Source organism: Sarcophilus harrisii, chromosome 4, assembly GCF_902635505.1.
Source record: "Sarcophilus harrisii chromosome 4, mSarHar1.11, whole genome shotgun sequence".
Lineage (NCBI taxonomy): Eukaryota > Metazoa > Chordata > Mammalia > Dasyuromorphia > Dasyuridae > Sarcophilus > Sarcophilus harrisii.
In genome coordinates this window covers 149,678,750-149,696,848 of record NC_045429.1, presented here as the reverse complement: position 1 = coordinate 149,696,848, position 18,099 = coordinate 149,678,750, and the positions used below count along the sequence as shown (strand labels likewise).

The window sequence follows — 18,099 nt, the reverse complement described above, 5'->3', positions numbered from 1 at the left end:
TGGAGTATTTTACAAGTCATTCTTCAATTGATAATAGTCAAAGGATATGAACAGATAATTTTCAGATGAAGATATTAAAGCCATTTCTAATCATTTGAAAAAAAAAAAGGTTCTAAATCATTACTGATTACAGAAATACAAATAAAGACAACTCTGCAGTACACTCTGAGGTGTGAAGTCACACCTCTCAAATTGGCTATGATGACAGGAAAAAAATAATGATAAATATTGGAGAAGATATAGAAAAACTGAGAGACTAATACTTTGTTGGTGGAGTTGTGAACTAATCCAACCCTTCTGGAGGACAATTTAGAACCATGTCTAAAGGGCTATCAAACTGTGCATACCCTTTGATCTAGTTGTATTTCTACTGGGTCTATATTCCAAAAAGATCATAAAGGAGGGAAAAGGACTCATACGTACAAAAATGTTTGTAGCAGCCCTGTTTGTGGTGGCAAGAAACTGGAAACTGCGTTAAACATCAGTTAGAGAATGGTTGAATAAGTTATGGTATATGAATGTAATAAAATATTTTTAATAGCCTTTTATTTACAGGTTATATGTATGAGTAACTTTACAGCATTAACAATTGCCAAACCTCTTGTTCCAATTTTTCACCTCTTACCCCCCCACTCCCTCCCCCAGATGGCAGGATGTCCAGTAGATGTTAAATATATTAAAATATAAATTAGATACACAATAAGTATACATGACCAAACTGTTATTTTGCTGTACAAAAAGAATCAGACTCTGAAATATTGTACAATTAGCTTGTGAAGGAAATCAAAAATGCAGGTGGGCATAAATATAGGGATTGGGAATTCAATGTAATGGTTTTTAGTCATCACCCAGAGTTCTTTCTCTGGGCGTAGCTGGTTCAGTTCATTACTGCTCCATTGGAAATGATTTGGTTGATCTCATTGCTGAGGATGGCCAGGTCCATCAAAACTGGTCATCATATAGTATTGTTGTTGAAGTATATAATGATCTCCTGGTCCTGCTCATTTCACTCAGCATCAGTTCGTGTAAGTCTCTCCAGGCCTTTCTGAAATGATCCTGTTGATCATTTCTTACAGAACAATAATATTCCATAATATTTAATGAAATATTATTATGTAAGAAACAATCAACAGAATGATTTCAGAGAAGCCTGGAGAGACTTACACGAACTGATGCTGAGTGAAGTGCATAGAACCAAGAGAACATTGCACACATCACCAGATTATGTGATGATCAACTGTGATCAACATGGATCTTTTCAACAATATGGTAATTCAGGCCAATTCCAATAAACCTGTGATGGAGAAAACCATCTGCATCTAAAAAGAGTGCTATGGAGACTGAAAGTATATCACAACATAGTATTTTCACCTTTTGGTTATTATTGTTTTGCTTGCTTTTTGTTGTCTTTCCCATTTTTTCTTTTTGATCTAATTTTTCTGATAAATACGGAAATAGGTTTAGAAAAACTGCATATATTTAATCTATATTGGATTAATTGCTGTTTAGAGGAGTGGAAAGGTGAAGAGGGAGGGAGAAAAGTATGAAACACAGGGCTATGTAAGGGTGAATGTTGAAAACTACTTTTGCATGTATTTTGAAAAATATAAAGCTATTAAAAATAAAATAGCTGCAAAAAAAGACAAAGTATTTTAGATAACTGAAGCCTCCTACCTCACACCTCTCCTCACCCCAATATATGCTATTATATATAACATATTATATATAGCATAGTGTCCCCACTCCAAAATATGCTAATATATGGAGTATGATATAGGTTTCTCAATCTTTTTCTGCATCATGTGGCAAATCAGTGAAAGCCTATAGAACCTTTCTCAGGATAATGTTTTTAAGTGCATTAGATGAATAACATATCATAGAATAACAAAGGAACCCAATACAATGAAATACATACATATATATACACAAATATACACATTTTTCAAACATATATTTTAATGATATAATTATATTATTTAGTAATTAATGTATATATTTATATATATATATATATTTTAAAAGTTCTTATTTTCAAAATATATGCATAGTTTTCAACATTCACCCTTGCAAAACCTTGTGTTCCAAATTTTTTTCTCCCTCTCCCCTCCCCTAGATGGCAAACAATACATGTTAAATGTACAATTCTTCTATATACATCTCCATAAATGTGTATAGAAAAATAATTTTAAAAATAAGAAAGAAAACAAAATGCAAGCAAATAACAACAAAAAAGTGAAAATATTATGTTGTGATTCACCCTCAGTCCCCACAGTCCTCTCTCTGCGTGCAGATGGCTCTCTCTCCATCACAAGACCATTGGAACTGGCCTGAATCACTTCGCTATTGAAAAGAGCCACATCCATCAAAATTGATCATTGTATGATCTTGTTGTTTTTATGTATAATGTTCTTTTGATTCTACTTGATTTACTTAGGCTCAGTTCATGTAAGTCTCTCCAGGCCTTTCTGAAATCATCCTGCTGATCATTTTTTATAGAACAATTCAAATATATATATATATATATATATATGAAAACAAGTTCATGTACCTCAAGTTAAGAACAACTTGGTACAGAGAAATGAGCATTGCTCATAGCCCTGATATTCCCTAGGTACACGCCCATGGACAGGCCACAAAATCTCCTAGTCATAGTTTCCTCATATGTAAATCTGAGATAATAACATTCACCTCACAATTAAATAATGTATTCAAAGCTTTTTGCAAACTTTAAAGTGCTCTATAAATATAAGCTTCTATTATTAATAAGAGTTTCCTCACTAGCAAAATGGACAGGATATTTGCACTCCCTACCTCACAGGTTTGCTATGAGGAAAGTACACTGTAAACCAAAGCTGCTTTCACTGGTTAGAGTGCTGTACAAATATAAATTGCTATTATTACCTAGTTGATATATCTTCAGTGTGACATACTTAAGACCTTCAAGGACTCTGATAGGAAACACAGTTATGCCTTTTTACCTTCTCTTTTACTCTAAATCCAGCTACACTGGAAAGTCGATATATCTTCATGGGTTACAGTATTTGTACATTTCCTTCCCCCCTTCATAATCTCTGTCCCCATAGATTGCAAAACTGTTCTATTCTCTCTTCATGAATGTCCCTATTGTCTACTCTCAGAATGTTTACTTCTCAATGCTTTCTTATTTCTTTCCTACACTATTCTTTCCTAGTTCTGTCTTCTGTTGTTTCTTCATGACTCTCAATTTTTCTTTGAATGCTAGCTTTTAAAACACATTACTAATACATCATAGTTCCTTTCTTTTTTCATAGAAAATTATGGTTATAATTAGTGGGTCATGTGGTTTTTTTTTTCAGTTAATTGTTGCTCAGAAGCAATAACCCCTCAAATCCAGTCTAAAACACTTCCCAGCTATGTGAACTTGGGAAAACCACTTAATTGTACTTGCCTCAATTTCCTCATCTATAAAATAAGCTGGAGAAGGAAATAGCAAAGTCACACCCTTTGCTTCCTAGTCTGCCCACCTCAATCCTTATTTCTTTCTAGATTTTGGAGGATGCTGTACTCTTCATGGTATTTATGTAGTGTTGCCTATCTTAAAACATTCCCAATGAGAGCAGGTTTTCAAAACCATGAGCCCTCTTCCTTCCTCTATTGCTTCTATGTCTATTGTTCCTCTGCACCTCATTTGTATAACATAATTACTATTCTTACCTTATCTCTGCCTCAATCTTTCTTTTGAGCTGCCTCATAATTGATGGTGTCACAAAGAACTGGACATGACTGAAAAACAACTGAACATTATTTAAGCTAATGAATTAACATACGGAACATGAAGATAATGCAAATATGCTTACCCTTTTAAAAAATATAAAAATGTATTATGGGGGGGTGGATTCTGGGAAAATAATAGAGTGGGTTGGTAAATTTTAGGTTCTCCAGATTTCCCCCAGAAACAGAACAAATTTATACCTCAAAGCGAACACAAACTGATGAAAAATCAAGAAGGCTTGGGGCAGAACAGGGGTCTTCTTGATATAGAGAAGATCCTAAAACAGACTCTAGGTCAAGGAATAACCTCTGTGAGTGCAAGCACCTCCAAGCAAGGTCCACAGAAGCATCAAGTGGGGAGCCCTGGGGCTGGTTGGTGTGACAAGAACCTTAGCAGGACAATGGAAACTTTCACCTCCTGGAGTGTTTGTGGAGTCTAGGTCTGAGTTCAGGAAGACTGAGGGAACCTTGGCTGGGGAATACTAGGCCCAGCTATGCTACAGAGATGTGGCCCTGGGCAAGAAGGAACCAGTGCATCTGTGAGTACAGAGGGCAGTAGAGCAGGGACACTGGCACTTGCTGGAGGGGAGAGCTCTTGGTTTAGGGTTCCTGGTCAGAGAGGAGAGCTGAGGCCTCACCTTAGGATTAGAGGTGCTTACACACTTACTTAAAAAAAAAATGAATTGGCAAAGAAAGAAAAATTCTACCACAGAAACATACTATGGGAATAGAGAAAACCAGGGTTCATCTTCAGAGGAGACACTGAAGTAAAAAAAGCTTCTACCCTAAAGAGCAATATGGAATGGCTCCCTGTCCAGAAAGAATTTGTATAAAAACTTAAAAGAGAATTTAAAAATCAAAAGAGAAACAATGAGGAACAACTAAAACATAAAATTAAAAATCATCCAAGAAAAACAAAAAGATTGTGGAAAAAAAAAAGTTAACCAACTAGAAGAGAGATACAGAGTCTCAAAAAAAAAAAACTCTTTGAAAATTAGAATTGTGCAAGGGGAAGCCAGTGAAACTATGAGAGACCAAGAAATAACAAAAGAAATTATAAAGAATGAAAAAAATAGAACAGAATGAGAAACATAGGAAAAATGATAGATTTGGATAACAGTTCAAGAAAAGAAAATATAAGAATTGGACTGCCTAAAAGTGGTGACCAAAAATAAAATCTTGACACAATAATGCAAAAAACAATACAAGAAAATTGTCCTTGAATGATAGAACATGAGGGGAAAGTAGAAATAGAAAAAAAAATAATCCACCAATTATCACCTCAACAAAATCATTTGTGAAAAACACATCGGAACATTATTGCCAAATTTCAAAAACCCCAGATCAAAGACAAAGACAAAAGAAAAAAAATTCAAATATGCTGGAGCTTCAATTGGAATTGTTCAGGACTTAGTAATCACAATAAATGACTGTAGAGCCTGGAATCATAACTACAATCAATCAAAAGAACTAGGCCTGCAGCCAAAAATATCACATCGAGCAAAATTATCTAAAATATTGATTGAGAAAAAATGGACATTTAACAAACTTGCAGATTTTCAGGACTTTCTATCAACCAAACCTGAACTTAATAGAAAATTTAACATATAAGAGCCAATATCAAAGATCAATTTCAAGGAACTCAACGTGGACAAATTGTTTTATGTTTTTCTTTACATGGGAAATGAATACTGTATGTTTAAGACTGACAATAATAAGGCAGCTCAAAAGAAAGGTTGAGGCAGAGATAAGGTAAAAATAGTAATTATGTTATACAAATGAGGTGCAGAGGAACAATAGACACAGAAGCAATAGAGGAAGGAAGAGGGCTCATGGTTTTGAAAACCTGCTCTCATTGGGAATGTTTTAAGATAGGCAACACTACATAAATACCATGAAGAGTATAGCATCCTCCAAAATCCAGAAAGAAATAAGGATTGAGGTGGGCAGACTAGGAAGCAAAGGGTGTGGGAAGAAGACAAATGAGGGATCCATGGGTGGGAGGAAGTTAAGAAATAGCAAGGCAAGTTAGGAGCAGAATTAAAGCAGGGATAGGAAAGGTAGAGGTGTGTGTGTGTATCTATATATGTATATATAAATTTACCCCTTCTTAATATACCCTTTCTAATTATAGGGTTAAGGACTGAAAGCAAAAAAAGAACAAAGTAATAAAGTAATAAAGAAAAAAAACAAAAGAATAATTTATAAGGAAGTAAAGAAAAGATGGACACCCATGAATATAATTTCTTCTACTAATACATATGCTTTCTTGATCTGATAATTTGTTGTTATATATTTTGAATCCTCTCTGATATTTTTTGCTGGGCACATGACAAAGTTCTCTTTTGTATTCCTTTTTTTTTTTCTTATTCTGTTTTTTAATAAAATAAATTTTTTAAAAATAGATATTATAGTAGTGAAGAAAGTCCCAGTCCCATGTCATTTCCTAAAAGTTATAAAAGTGACAAAGTATATGCTGATGATAATGTCCGATGTGCAAATTAAGTAATGTTTATTCAACATACAAGAGAATCATAGCATGCGATTTTGTGTGAGCCACTTCCAAAATATATTTCTACATCATCATCTTTCTGAAGAAAAAAAAAAGTGTAGAGCAACTGATATTATTAGTCTGCCTCTCTAGACCAAAAACATTTGCATGAGTCTAATCAAGGGTGAAAAGGATACTGGGACAAGAGAGAAGGCAATTAAAAACAATCATTTGATACTGGTATTTAGGCAATCATATGGTGCTCCCCTAGAGAGTTTCTCTCTTTTGTCTTCCTCTTACCGTGCATAGAACAGAGTCCCAACAACTAGACTGAAAGAGGAAGTCATATAATTTTGTGACTTATGTGCTTCTGGGGAAATTAGAGAGGCATTTTCTGGGTTTTTCCCTTTATTTCACAAATCTCATCTCTCCTCTTTATTTTTCTATTTCTTCCAGTGAATTTATCCTCCCCAAATTGCTTATATGAAATGAGTAGGCTCAGTCTAATTAGACTGTTGTAACTAGAGATGATAAGGATATAAATAATAATAGCTGACATTTACAAAGCACTTGATAACCATTGTCTAATATGATCCTCACACTAACCCTATAATAAATCCCCACTTATACGTGAGGGAAAAAAAAAAAAAAAAAAAAAACAGGTTAAAAACCTAGCAATTAAATCAATGGAGCTTAAAGAACTATTGAACTCCTAGAAAACAATCACTCCTATCTACACCCAGAGATATGGCGAGAGGCGTGCGTGCCCTTCAGCTCTGTAAAAGAGTCTCCTGCCTAGAGATGAGGAGAGATAATAATAACATTTAAGCTATTCACTGGCCACTGGCCATCCTGACACTGAGGACAAAGTCTACCAGCAGAGTAGAGAATCAGACAGACAAGAGGAGGAAGAACTAAGAAAGGATAAAGCCCAATTCTCTAAAAGTATGCATGGAAGCATAGATTGACTGAAAATATTATATATAAATTTTGTAACTTTCCCCTTTGATTTGTTCCAATGACACCACCCCTCCCTGCCATGCTCCCATGCTCTCATAACATTTCAATACTTCTAGAATCTGTAATTTCTGCTGACAGGAATCACAACCCACCTATAATTTAAGAGGTAGTCTTCAAAAGTTGATGTAGGAAAAAAAAAGTCATCACCCGAAATAGCATCAAAACTCTTAAAAATCCTAAAAGAAAATCATTGGGTTTTTTTTTTTTCTCTTTTTTGGTGGTGGTGGTGGGTTTCAAGAAACCAGGAAGAACAAGTGGTAGAGTCCAGGCAAGCCAAATAGAAGTACTATCAGTTAGGAACCAGTAGGGGATATCAGTGAGCTAAATCTTGGTACATGGAAGGGTAAAAAGAATAGTCAAGGGACTAGTGGCCCATCATGCCTCAGGTGGGAACTGTGCCTTAGCTAAGGTCTATTTAAAGGATGTGCTCCCAAAATGGCATACTTTATATAGTATCATGTATTTGATAGTATCATGTTCTATGGTTATTAAAGATGATTTCCATGATTTGGGACTAAAACAGTGGGGTAGGATGGGGAAGACATTTCCTTGGTTCTTAATTTAGCATATTCCAACCTGCCTAAACTCTTCCTTTCTTGTCTAATGACCACTCTAATATTAGCACCACTTCTAACCCCCAAACTCACCATCAATCATAATTAGTTGAATTGCATGTATGACTACTGTGCATATATTCCCACTTAGAAAGTTACCAAAGATCACCATAAATGCTGGCAGAGAACAATTCTGGTGTTGTGGGAATGCTCTTTGAAATGACACACCAGATATCCTTGTCTCTAACGGAGCAATATTTTAACACTTGTCATTCTGGACAGATAGCATGTTTTTCCTAAAATATCAACGGGTAGTTTTCAAACCCTTTGTTACTAAAAATAATGGGCAAGTGATGGAAGTCTGCCAATAGACCACACAAGGTGATTGTCATCTGCCTTATTTTGTTCACACCAGATTCCTTTGGGGGACAAGAGGGAGGCAAATGGAGATAAGGAGATTAGGGTAAGAACAGAACAAGTACCTGGGATGGACTTTTATTTTTAAAGACAAGATCCAGGGATCTGGGTCAGGTTGCAGAAGGGGGAGGAAAGAATGACCAGACCATTTTTTCCATAGCTACCAGTGGTGTAACTATGGTAAGTGGGTAGGGGGAAGGATATTGGATCAGAATTGCAGTTCTAGATTTTTTTCAGACCTCTTAGAATGTAAATCTTCTACTGATGGTTAAGTGGTTTAATGGGACCGAGTTAATTATAATTTCTTTTTCCACTGTAACTAGTTACCTATCAGAGCACTCTAAACTTCACTTGAGTCTCTTGAGCAATCATTTTAGGAGTTATATTAATAAAGCATATGACTAAATATATCATTTCCCTCACTACTCATTAAACTCCAGTAGCTTCCTATTATCTCTAAGGGTCAAGAAACCTGAGTTCAAATCGGGCTTCAGACATTTACTAGCTGTGTGACCTTGGCAAGTCACTTAATCTCTAAATGCTTCATCTGTAAAATGGGAATAATAATTAATAGCAGCTACCTTCCAGAGTTGTTGTAAGGTTAATATGAGATAATATTTCTAAGTGTTTTATAAACCTTAGGCTTTATTTTGTAAAGCCTATTATTATCTAGGATCTAATATAAACTCTTCTTTATTAGTACTTAAGGTTCTTCATAACATGGCCCTAATCCCCCTTTCTAGTCTTATTACAAATTACTACCTTTCATTCACTCTAGGTATCATCCAAACTGTACTTATTTCTTACATAAAACACTTCTTCTCCCTCTCCTCCAGGCCTTTGCAATCCTATTCCACATGACTAAAATGCACTATTTCCTTACTTCTTAATCTTAGATTATAACCTCCTTCAAGACTACCTTGAAGCTACCACCTGCATAAAGCCCTTATTGATCCCCCAGCTACTAGTTTCTTCCTCCTACTACAAATTAACTTCTATTTATTTTGTGTATATATATATATATATATATATATATATATATATATATATATATGCAAGTCTCCTTGCAAAGATTATAAGCAATTTGAGGGCAGAAACTGCTTCATTTTTGTCTTTTTATCCCAATTGCCTATCATCATGCCTGATACATAGTAAGTACTTAACAAATCCTTATTGATTGAAAGCTTAGAAGCTAGTTTTATACACACACACACACACATGTGTGTGTGTATGTGTGTGTGTGTGTGTGTGTGTGTGTGTGTGTGTGTATGTATGACTTTTCAGTTATCATCTGATCTTTGATTTGTTTTCCCTTACTGGGAATTTTGTTTTTTAAATATTAGCTTTTTATTTTCAAAATACATGCAAAGATAGTTTTCAACATTCACCCTTATAAAACCTTGTGTTCCAAATGTTTCTCCCTCCCAGTCCCTACAGTCCCTTCAGTCCCTATAATCCTCTTTCTGAATGCATAGAGTTCTCTCCATCACAAGTTTATTATAATTGGCCCGAATCACTTCATTGCTGAAAAGACCCACATCCATCAGAGTTGATCATCATATAATCTTGTCATGTACAATGTTCTCTTGGTTCTACTCACTCCACTCAGCATCAGTTCATGTAAGTCTCTACAAGCCTTTCTGAAATCATCCTGCTGATCACTTCTTATATAGAATAATAATATTCTGTAATATTCATATACCATAACTTATTCAGTCATTCATCAACTGATAGGAATCTACTCAGTTTCCAGTTCTTTGCCACTACAAAAGAGTTGCTGCAAACATTTTTTTATATGTGGGTCCTTTTCCCTTTTTTATGATCTCTTTGAGATATAGTCTCAATAGAGGCAATGCTGAATCAAAGGGTATGCACAGTTTGATAGTTCTTTGGGCATAGTTCCAAATTGCTCTCCAGAATGGATGGATCAATTCACAACTCCAACAATGTATTAATATCCCAGTTTTCCCACGTCCTTCAAAATTTATCACTATCTTTTCCTGTCATCTTAACCAATCTGAGAGGTGTATAGTGCTACCTCAGAGTTGTCTTATTCTGCATTTCTCTGATCGATAGTGATTTAGAGAATTTTTTCATATGACTAGAAATGGTTTAGTTTTTTCATCTGAAAATTGTTTATTCATACCCTCTGACCATTTATCAATGCCTTGTATTCTCACAAATTTGAGTTAATTCTCTATATAGTTTAGAAATGAGGCCTTTATCAGAACCCTTGGATGTAAATTTTTTTTTCTAGTTTTCTGCTTCCTTTTTAATCTTGTTGACATTGGTTTTGTTTGTACAAAAACTTTTAAATTTAATATAACCAAAATTATCCGTTTTGTATTTCATAATGTTCTCTAGTTCCTCTTTAACTATAAATTCCTTCCTTCTCCACAGATCTGAGAGGCAGACTATTCCTTGTTCTTCTAATTTGCTTATAGATTACTCTTTATCTCTAAATCATGAACTCATTTTGACTTTATTTTTATATAGAGTGTCAAGTATTATTCAATACCTATTTTCTGTCATACTATTTTCCAATTTTCCCTTGCTAGGAATTTTTAAAGGTTTTTTTAAGGCCATAGCATGTAAGCCTGTCTGTTGTTCCTTTGCTCACAATATTTGTTGCAAATGATCTACTTGAGAAATTAGGAAAGAATCCTTTAAAACCTGTTCCTAAAATAATCTTGGAGAAAGAATATTTCTCCCAATTTGATTTACTTCAATTAACATTCATTAAGAACATATAAGTTACTGTGCTATGAAAAATAAAATAAAGGCTTCATTATAAAAAGCTTGCCATCTGAGGGGCACTTTAAGTAGATTAAAGATGATTAAAAGTAAATCTAAGATAGAATATGATACAAGAATAGACCTAGATAAAATACTATAACATATATTCTCTTTCAGCTAGACTGCTTAAATGATGAACATCGGAGAAAAGATTTTTAACATGTAGAGGTTTCTATGAAGAGACCACATACAACTTCAAGTAAGAGAAGAATGAGACTGGGCAACGTCTTGGATGGATTTGTATTAATAAAGCATATAAAAGGGAGCAAAATGAAACATGATTCAAAAGTTATGCTGTAGCCATTGTGAAGGATTTTAAATACATGATTGGGGAGTTTATATTTAAATCTATAGGTATTAGGGAGCAATTGATGGTTTCTGAGCAAGGGAACAATACAATTAGACCTATGCAATAGGAAGATTATTTTGGATAAGAAATAGGGGGCTAAAGAGACAGGAGACGGGATATACTTCGCAGGTTATTACATTTTTCCAGGCAAAAGTAATGATGATCTGAATTGCATTGGTGGAAATATAAATGTTAAGATGGAAATGAGAGTTACTATAGAGGTAAAATCAACAGGATTCAACAACTGAATGGATGTAGGACTGATAGGAGTAATAAAAGATTCAAGAAATATTTCTTGTAAATCAATCAAAACTTATACATCAATCAAAAACATTTATAAAGTGTCAACTGTGTACCAACTACTGTTCTAAACACCAGGTATACAAAACAGAAGGAAAAGATAGCCTGTCCTCAAGGAACTTACAGGCAAATGAAAATTATTAAGCCTGGGTGACAGGGAGAATGATAGGAAATGGAAGCTTTGGAAGACTCTTCCAATTGAAAAGAGAGGTTTCCCTTCAATTTATGGATTTTATGGATTATGGATTTTAGCAGAAAGTTCCCCCTTTCCCTGCCAAACCAAAACTTTTCAGCCAAATAAGAAAAGATTCTTCTGTGGAAGGAACCTTTACTTAAGTCATACTCTGGCTCCTCATTTGGTTGCTTTGGGTCCCATAAAGCTCATAGAATGATGAGAAAGCTCTGGAAGATTTCAAAAAAGGTTTCAAAAATGGGTCTGAACAGTCTATCTTTTATTTGAGGACCCAGATAAGTTCTGAAAGGCTCATTTATCACCAGTAGACTGACCACCAAGTATTATGAGGCTTATGTTTTTCAGCTATAATATCAAATGAAGGAAAGGCCTTGATAAGCTACAAAGCATATAGAAGAAGAATAACCATGACTATGTTGAATCATCATAAGAAGACTAGAACTGGGGATGTTTAGCCTGGAGAATATTCAGGTGGGACATAAAGAAGTCTTCAAGTGTTTGAAGGGACTACCATGTGGAAGAAGGATTAGCCCTGTTAGAAGAAGGAACTGAAAGTAATAGGTAGAAGTGGCAAAGGGAAGATTTTAGCTTAACATAAAGAAAATATTCCTAAGAATTAGAATTTTCCAAAGGCATTATAGACTGCATGAGGAGATAGTGATTTCCCCAACATCTCTCATGTGAAATCTAAGCAAGCTTATAACAACTTATCAAGTATAGTGTTATAAGAATTTCTTTTGAGCTTTGGATTGGATTAGATGGCAGCTGGGGTACAAAATTCCAACAAAATTCTGTGATTCTGTGAAAACTGATTTAAAATTGTAAGATCATCTAAAGAGACTGTGATTTTCATTGATGGAAAGAGGGAAAGCTATCTTCAGTCATTCTGATCTAAATCTGGCCACACTAGACCTAGATGGTTCCAGAGGAGAAAGTGAGACTGTGACTTTGCCCTCACTCACTCAAATAATTCACTTGCATGCCATAGCATCACCTTCTTGATATTATGGTCCTCTTTGAGAATGAAGCACAAACAATAACAATCTCTGGGTAGAAAGAGAAAGTAAAGAGCTAAATAAAGAACTGTTAGGGAGAGGGATAGAAGGATAGTGATGGTGAGTTTATAAGTTTTTCCTGCTTCATGGTTTTGTCTTGGCTGCTTGAAAAGATGAATGAAATATCATTTTCTTGCTCCATTACATCTGTCAATCCCAAATAAGGTGATGACTAGACAAATTTATTGCCTTAGATTGTTTATGCTATTAGTCTTGTGAATAATTTGTCAACCTAGGGATCAAATAGTCTTGTTTTCTTAGTGAAAAAAAAATCCAGGTAATTTAGAGGACTAAAAAATAGGATGAAGCAATAAAGCACAAAAAGTAGCATTCAACAGTTAATTAACTGCGGGTTGTTGTTTTTTTTTTTTTTTTTTTTTTTGTATGAGTGCTTAAAATTTGAACATATTAAATATTTTCCTGGCTTTTTATTTGGTAAAAAGCCAAAAAATACAAATGATGGGGGAGGGAGAAGAGAATAAGAGAAAGAGGAGTCATGTGAAGGAGAGAAAAAACAATGCTATTTATATGAGTCTTGGAAAAAATTTTTTAAAATTATTCTGGTATACTTTGTTTTTGTCTTGTCACATGCTCTGGCCTCATCATCATAAGGAAATATATTTTTACATTCTCTCCTAAGGAATTATTAGTGAAATGTAAGCAAGATTAGAAGGGAAGCAATAAACTGGGAAAATATTTTTACAGTCAAAAGTTCTGACAAAGGCCTCATTTCCAAAATATATAGAGAATTGACTCTAATTTATAAGAAACCAAGTCATTCTACAATTGACAAATGGTCAAAGGATATGAACAGACAATTTTCAGATGATGAAATTGAAATTATTACCACTCATATGAAAGAGTGTTCCAAATCATTATTAATCAGAGACATGCAAATTAAGACAATTCTGAGATACCACTACACACCTGTCAGATTGGCTAAGATGACAGGAAAAAATAATGATGATTGTTGGAGGGGATGCGGGAAAACTGGGACATTGTTGGTGGGTTGTGGGCAATCCCCATTCGAAAAATCTGGAATTATGCCCAAAAAGTTATCAAACTGTGCATACCCTTTGACACAGCAGTGCTGCTACTGGGCTTATACCCCAAAGAGATACTAAAGAAGGGAAAGGGACCTGTATTGCCAAAATGTTTGTGGCAGCCCTCTTTGTAGTGGCTAGAAACTAGAAAATGAGTGGATGCCCATCAGTTGGAGAATGGCTGAGTAAATTTGGGTTATAATATTTAGAATTTATTGTTCTGGAAATGATCAACAGGATGATTTAGAAAAGGCCTGAAGACTGATGCTGAGTGAAACAAGAGGCCAAAAGTCATTATATACTTCAACAACAATACTTTAAATAAATTTGATGGACCCTCCATCCTCAGCAACGACAAAAATTTTCCAATGGACATAATAATAACCAGCTTAACCCCTAAAGAACTTGGGGAGATGACTAAAACCATTACATTAATTCCCAATCCCCTATTTTTGCCCATCATTTTGATTTCCTTCAAGGTTTTTACAATATTTAGTCTGTTTCTTTTTGTACACAAAATAACATTTTATATTATATTATTGTTATCTAATTTATATTTTAATATATTCATCTACTGGTCATCCTGCCATCTGGGGAGGTGGGGGAAAGAAGGAAAAATTGAACAAAGGTTTGGAATTTCAATCTGAAAGTTTACATATAACCTTAAATAAAAAGGCTATTAAAAATAATAAAAAAAAATGGGAAAAAAAATTATTATTAGGGACATGGTAAGGTTTTTCTGGTTGCAGAAGCAGAAAGATGGGGGTCCATGTGCTTCCAAATGATAACACTGTCTTTCATTTCAAATGTTAAAAACCCCTTAAGCCTCTTAAATTGCAGAACAAGTGGCTAATCTATATTGGTCAAGTGATTTTTCTCACTTGAATTTCCTCACCCCCATGAACTCATAAATCCAAACAGAAAAATTTTTTAAAAAGCTCTAAACGCCAAGGATAAGTTTGTGGATTTCTGGAAAGTACCTGCCATAATGGTGATTTTAAGTAGCAGTAAAAATAATTAGTATAGATCAAAAGCTATTTTTTTTAATGGGGGAATGTGGAAGTCAGTGAAATTAAATTTACAAAAAAGCAGATGTCCATCAATTGGGAAGTGGCTAAACAAATTATGGTACAATCACTGAAATAGAATATTACACTATTGTAAGAAAAAAACAGATATGATGAACCTATGTATGAAATATGGCAAGATATGCATGACCTAATTCAGACTGAAGAAAGCAGAGCCAAAAAGTAATATATACATTGATTACAACAATGTACCTGGAAATAATAATAATGACAAAATTATCAAATATAAAGTTTCAAAAATTACAAAAAATAAGCATGACCCTAAAGAAGAACTATGAGAAGACATTTCCCATGACTCCTTTGAAAGACTGTGAAGTCCTTAGTCATAACATATATTTTCAGTGTTGTTATTTTTTTTAGTCAATTTATTGATTGCTGATTTTTTTTCTCTTCTTCCTCTTTTTCTTTTCAAAAGTTTGCTATGTAGAATAGTTCTTTAGAAGGAAAGAGGAATCAACACAGAAAAATTCAGGTAATATAAACACAAAACAATTCAATAAAACTATTTTTCTTAAAAATCAATGCCCAATACCAGGAAAGACAGTGAATAGAGAACTGGAATAATAATTTTAGTGACATCAGTACTTATTTAATTAATTTTATAGAGTTACTTCTAGGCTATCATCTTATAACTTTTAAAGAATTACATATTAGCATTAGTACAATTCTCCAATTTTTCAGCATTTACTTACTCTATTGGTTCCCAATTTTCATTTCCAACCAGAAAGGAAGTGAGGTAGGTAAGATGAGACAGGCACAAGTAGTAAACCTGTATTTAGTTCAGTTGTGAGGTGTTCTGTGAAGTATATATTTTCTGATGAGGCTTTGGCTGCAGTCCTCACTCTTTAAGAATAAAACATTAAATTACAAACACAGTGATTTAATGCCAATATCACAGTCCACCCCCCCCCCCAAAGTAGCTAGTTTTACTAAAACAACAAAAACAAATATTTAGTAGGTGTCCACTAAGTGCAAAGCATAATCTCTTTGTAATTGCATATAATATATTCTTCATTCTATCCATCATAGGAAAGAATCATAGAATTGTGAAACTTACATGAATCCTCAATAAGGATTCTGTCTGTAAGCCTTAATCTTACAAACAGAACTCTTCTGTCTAGTGGAATGTTTAACTATTATTATCCTTATTCAAATCACAGTGTATATACTGGTCCATCACTAATAATGATGGTATGTATGTAGTAATTTAAACAAGAATTGTTGAAGTAATGCCTTGAACATAAAAAGGTTATAGTGTCATCTTTGAATATGACTATCAGTGATGTGGGATCCAGTAGCCTAAAGGGCCAGATCTGGAGTAGGGAAGACATCTTCTGAGTTCAAATATGGCCTCAGATACTTTCTAGTTGTGTGGCCCTGGCAAGCCACTTAATCCTATTTGCCTCAGTTTCCTCATTCATAAAAAGAGCTGAAAAAGGAAAGGGTAAACCACTCTAATATGTTTGCCAAGAAAACTCCATGTGGAGTGATAAAGAATTGAACATGACTGAAAAATTACTGAACAGCAACAACAAAATGATGTGTATATACATTATATCAATATAAAAATAAAGACACTCAATTCAGTCTTAAAATTTAGCACCTATTCATGATCCCAGAAATGCAGATGTGTATATAAGTACACAAATAACAGTAGCAGTAGTAATAATAATAGTGAGCATTTATATGGTGATTACAATGTGCTACGTATTGTGTTAAGTGTTTTATAAATATTACATTACTTTTATCCTCACAACAACCATAGGAAATACTATTATTATATACATTTTATAGATGAGGAAACTGAGGCAAGCAGAAACTAAATGATTTGCCTAAAGATATGCAGCTAATATCTGAGACTGAACTTAAACTCAGGTCTTCCTGGTTCCAGGACTAGAACTCTATCAACTGTACCACTTAGCTGCCTAATAGATAAAACATCTAGATATGTCTCTGTGTGCACACACACACATACATATATGTATATACACACATACATGTATAAATTTTATATACAAACACCATATTTATTCATATGCAGAAAATACTGAACTTGCAAAAAGTATGGATGTGGTAGGAAGAAGTGGTGGAATATATGGGACATCAATAGTTCATAATATGCAGTTTATTTATAATTCAGATATTTAAAACTCTGAAATGCTTTATATAAATCCTTTGGTATTTCCTTTTCTCACATGTTGAAAAGAAAAAAAAAATCAAATTAAATATTTTTCCTACCTAATGATCCCCCTACATTTTTCCAGATTTGAAAAAAACTGATTTTTTTGGTAGATATTTCTTTTAGGTACTTTGTTTTTTGCTAAGACTGACTTACCACTAGCTATGGGAGGGGACAAAGAGTTTGAATTTAGTACTAACTCCTACTCTCACCCCTCACCCCCATACACATCTTACTTCCATACTTCTCACTATTCCACCTACCTCCTAATGTTTAGCTCCTTCTTACCTCCCCTGGACTAGAAGTACAATCAGAACCCTCAATTTTCTTGCAATCCTATGAGAAATTTCAGGAATCCTCAAGTAATGATCTGGTTCTGTATGAATTGTCTGGTTCTTCTGTCCTTGAACCAAAGACAAGTAAATCCTAAACCTAAAATTTGAAAAGAAAGAAAATCTTTATGTTATATTTCATTTATTCACTCAAATGTTTATTAAGCATTTACTTAGATGCTAAGCATCAATTAGAACAAGTAAGAAATATGTACAATTGCTAATGTAAACTATGATGAACAGGTTCCCAGAGAAAAAGGAATGGCTAAGGCATGAAAGCAGGAGAACCAAGGGAACAGATACAAGTGGTAGCCAAATAAAAATTGTGCCAACCAAAGGAGGGTACTGAATTGAATAAAATAGAAAAAAAAAGTAAAGTCTAAATAAAAGACATCTGAGTGAAAACCATCAAGAAAGAATCTGGACAAAAGTTTACAAAGCTATTTCAATCACTATTGAGACAATTTATAGAGTGACAAGTTGTATCAGACTATGGCTTCCTATTAATGGGGTTCAAGGACATGGTAGGCAC

The 18,099-nt window shown here is 34.1% G+C and overlaps 1 protein-coding gene across 4 annotated transcripts in view; it reads right to left on the bottom strand.

The window, feature by feature from the left end:
* PLAGL1 (PLAG1 like zinc finger 1) overlaps positions 1–18,099 on the bottom strand; it is a 139,165-nt gene that overhangs the window by 20,680 nt on the left and 100,386 nt on the right. For 3 of the 4 annotated variants that reach the window (XM_023503243.2, XM_023503244.2, XM_031937675.1), the window contains exons 3-4: positions 17,524–17,667; positions 15,749–15,899 (exon numbers count right to left, since the gene is read on the bottom strand). The gene's annotated coding sequence lies outside the window, so the exon portion shown is untranslated. Of the gene's footprint in view, positions 1–15,748; positions 15,900–17,498; positions 17,668–18,099 lie in introns of all 4 variants that reach the window. The other variant, XM_031937674.1, reaches the window with a different exon arrangement.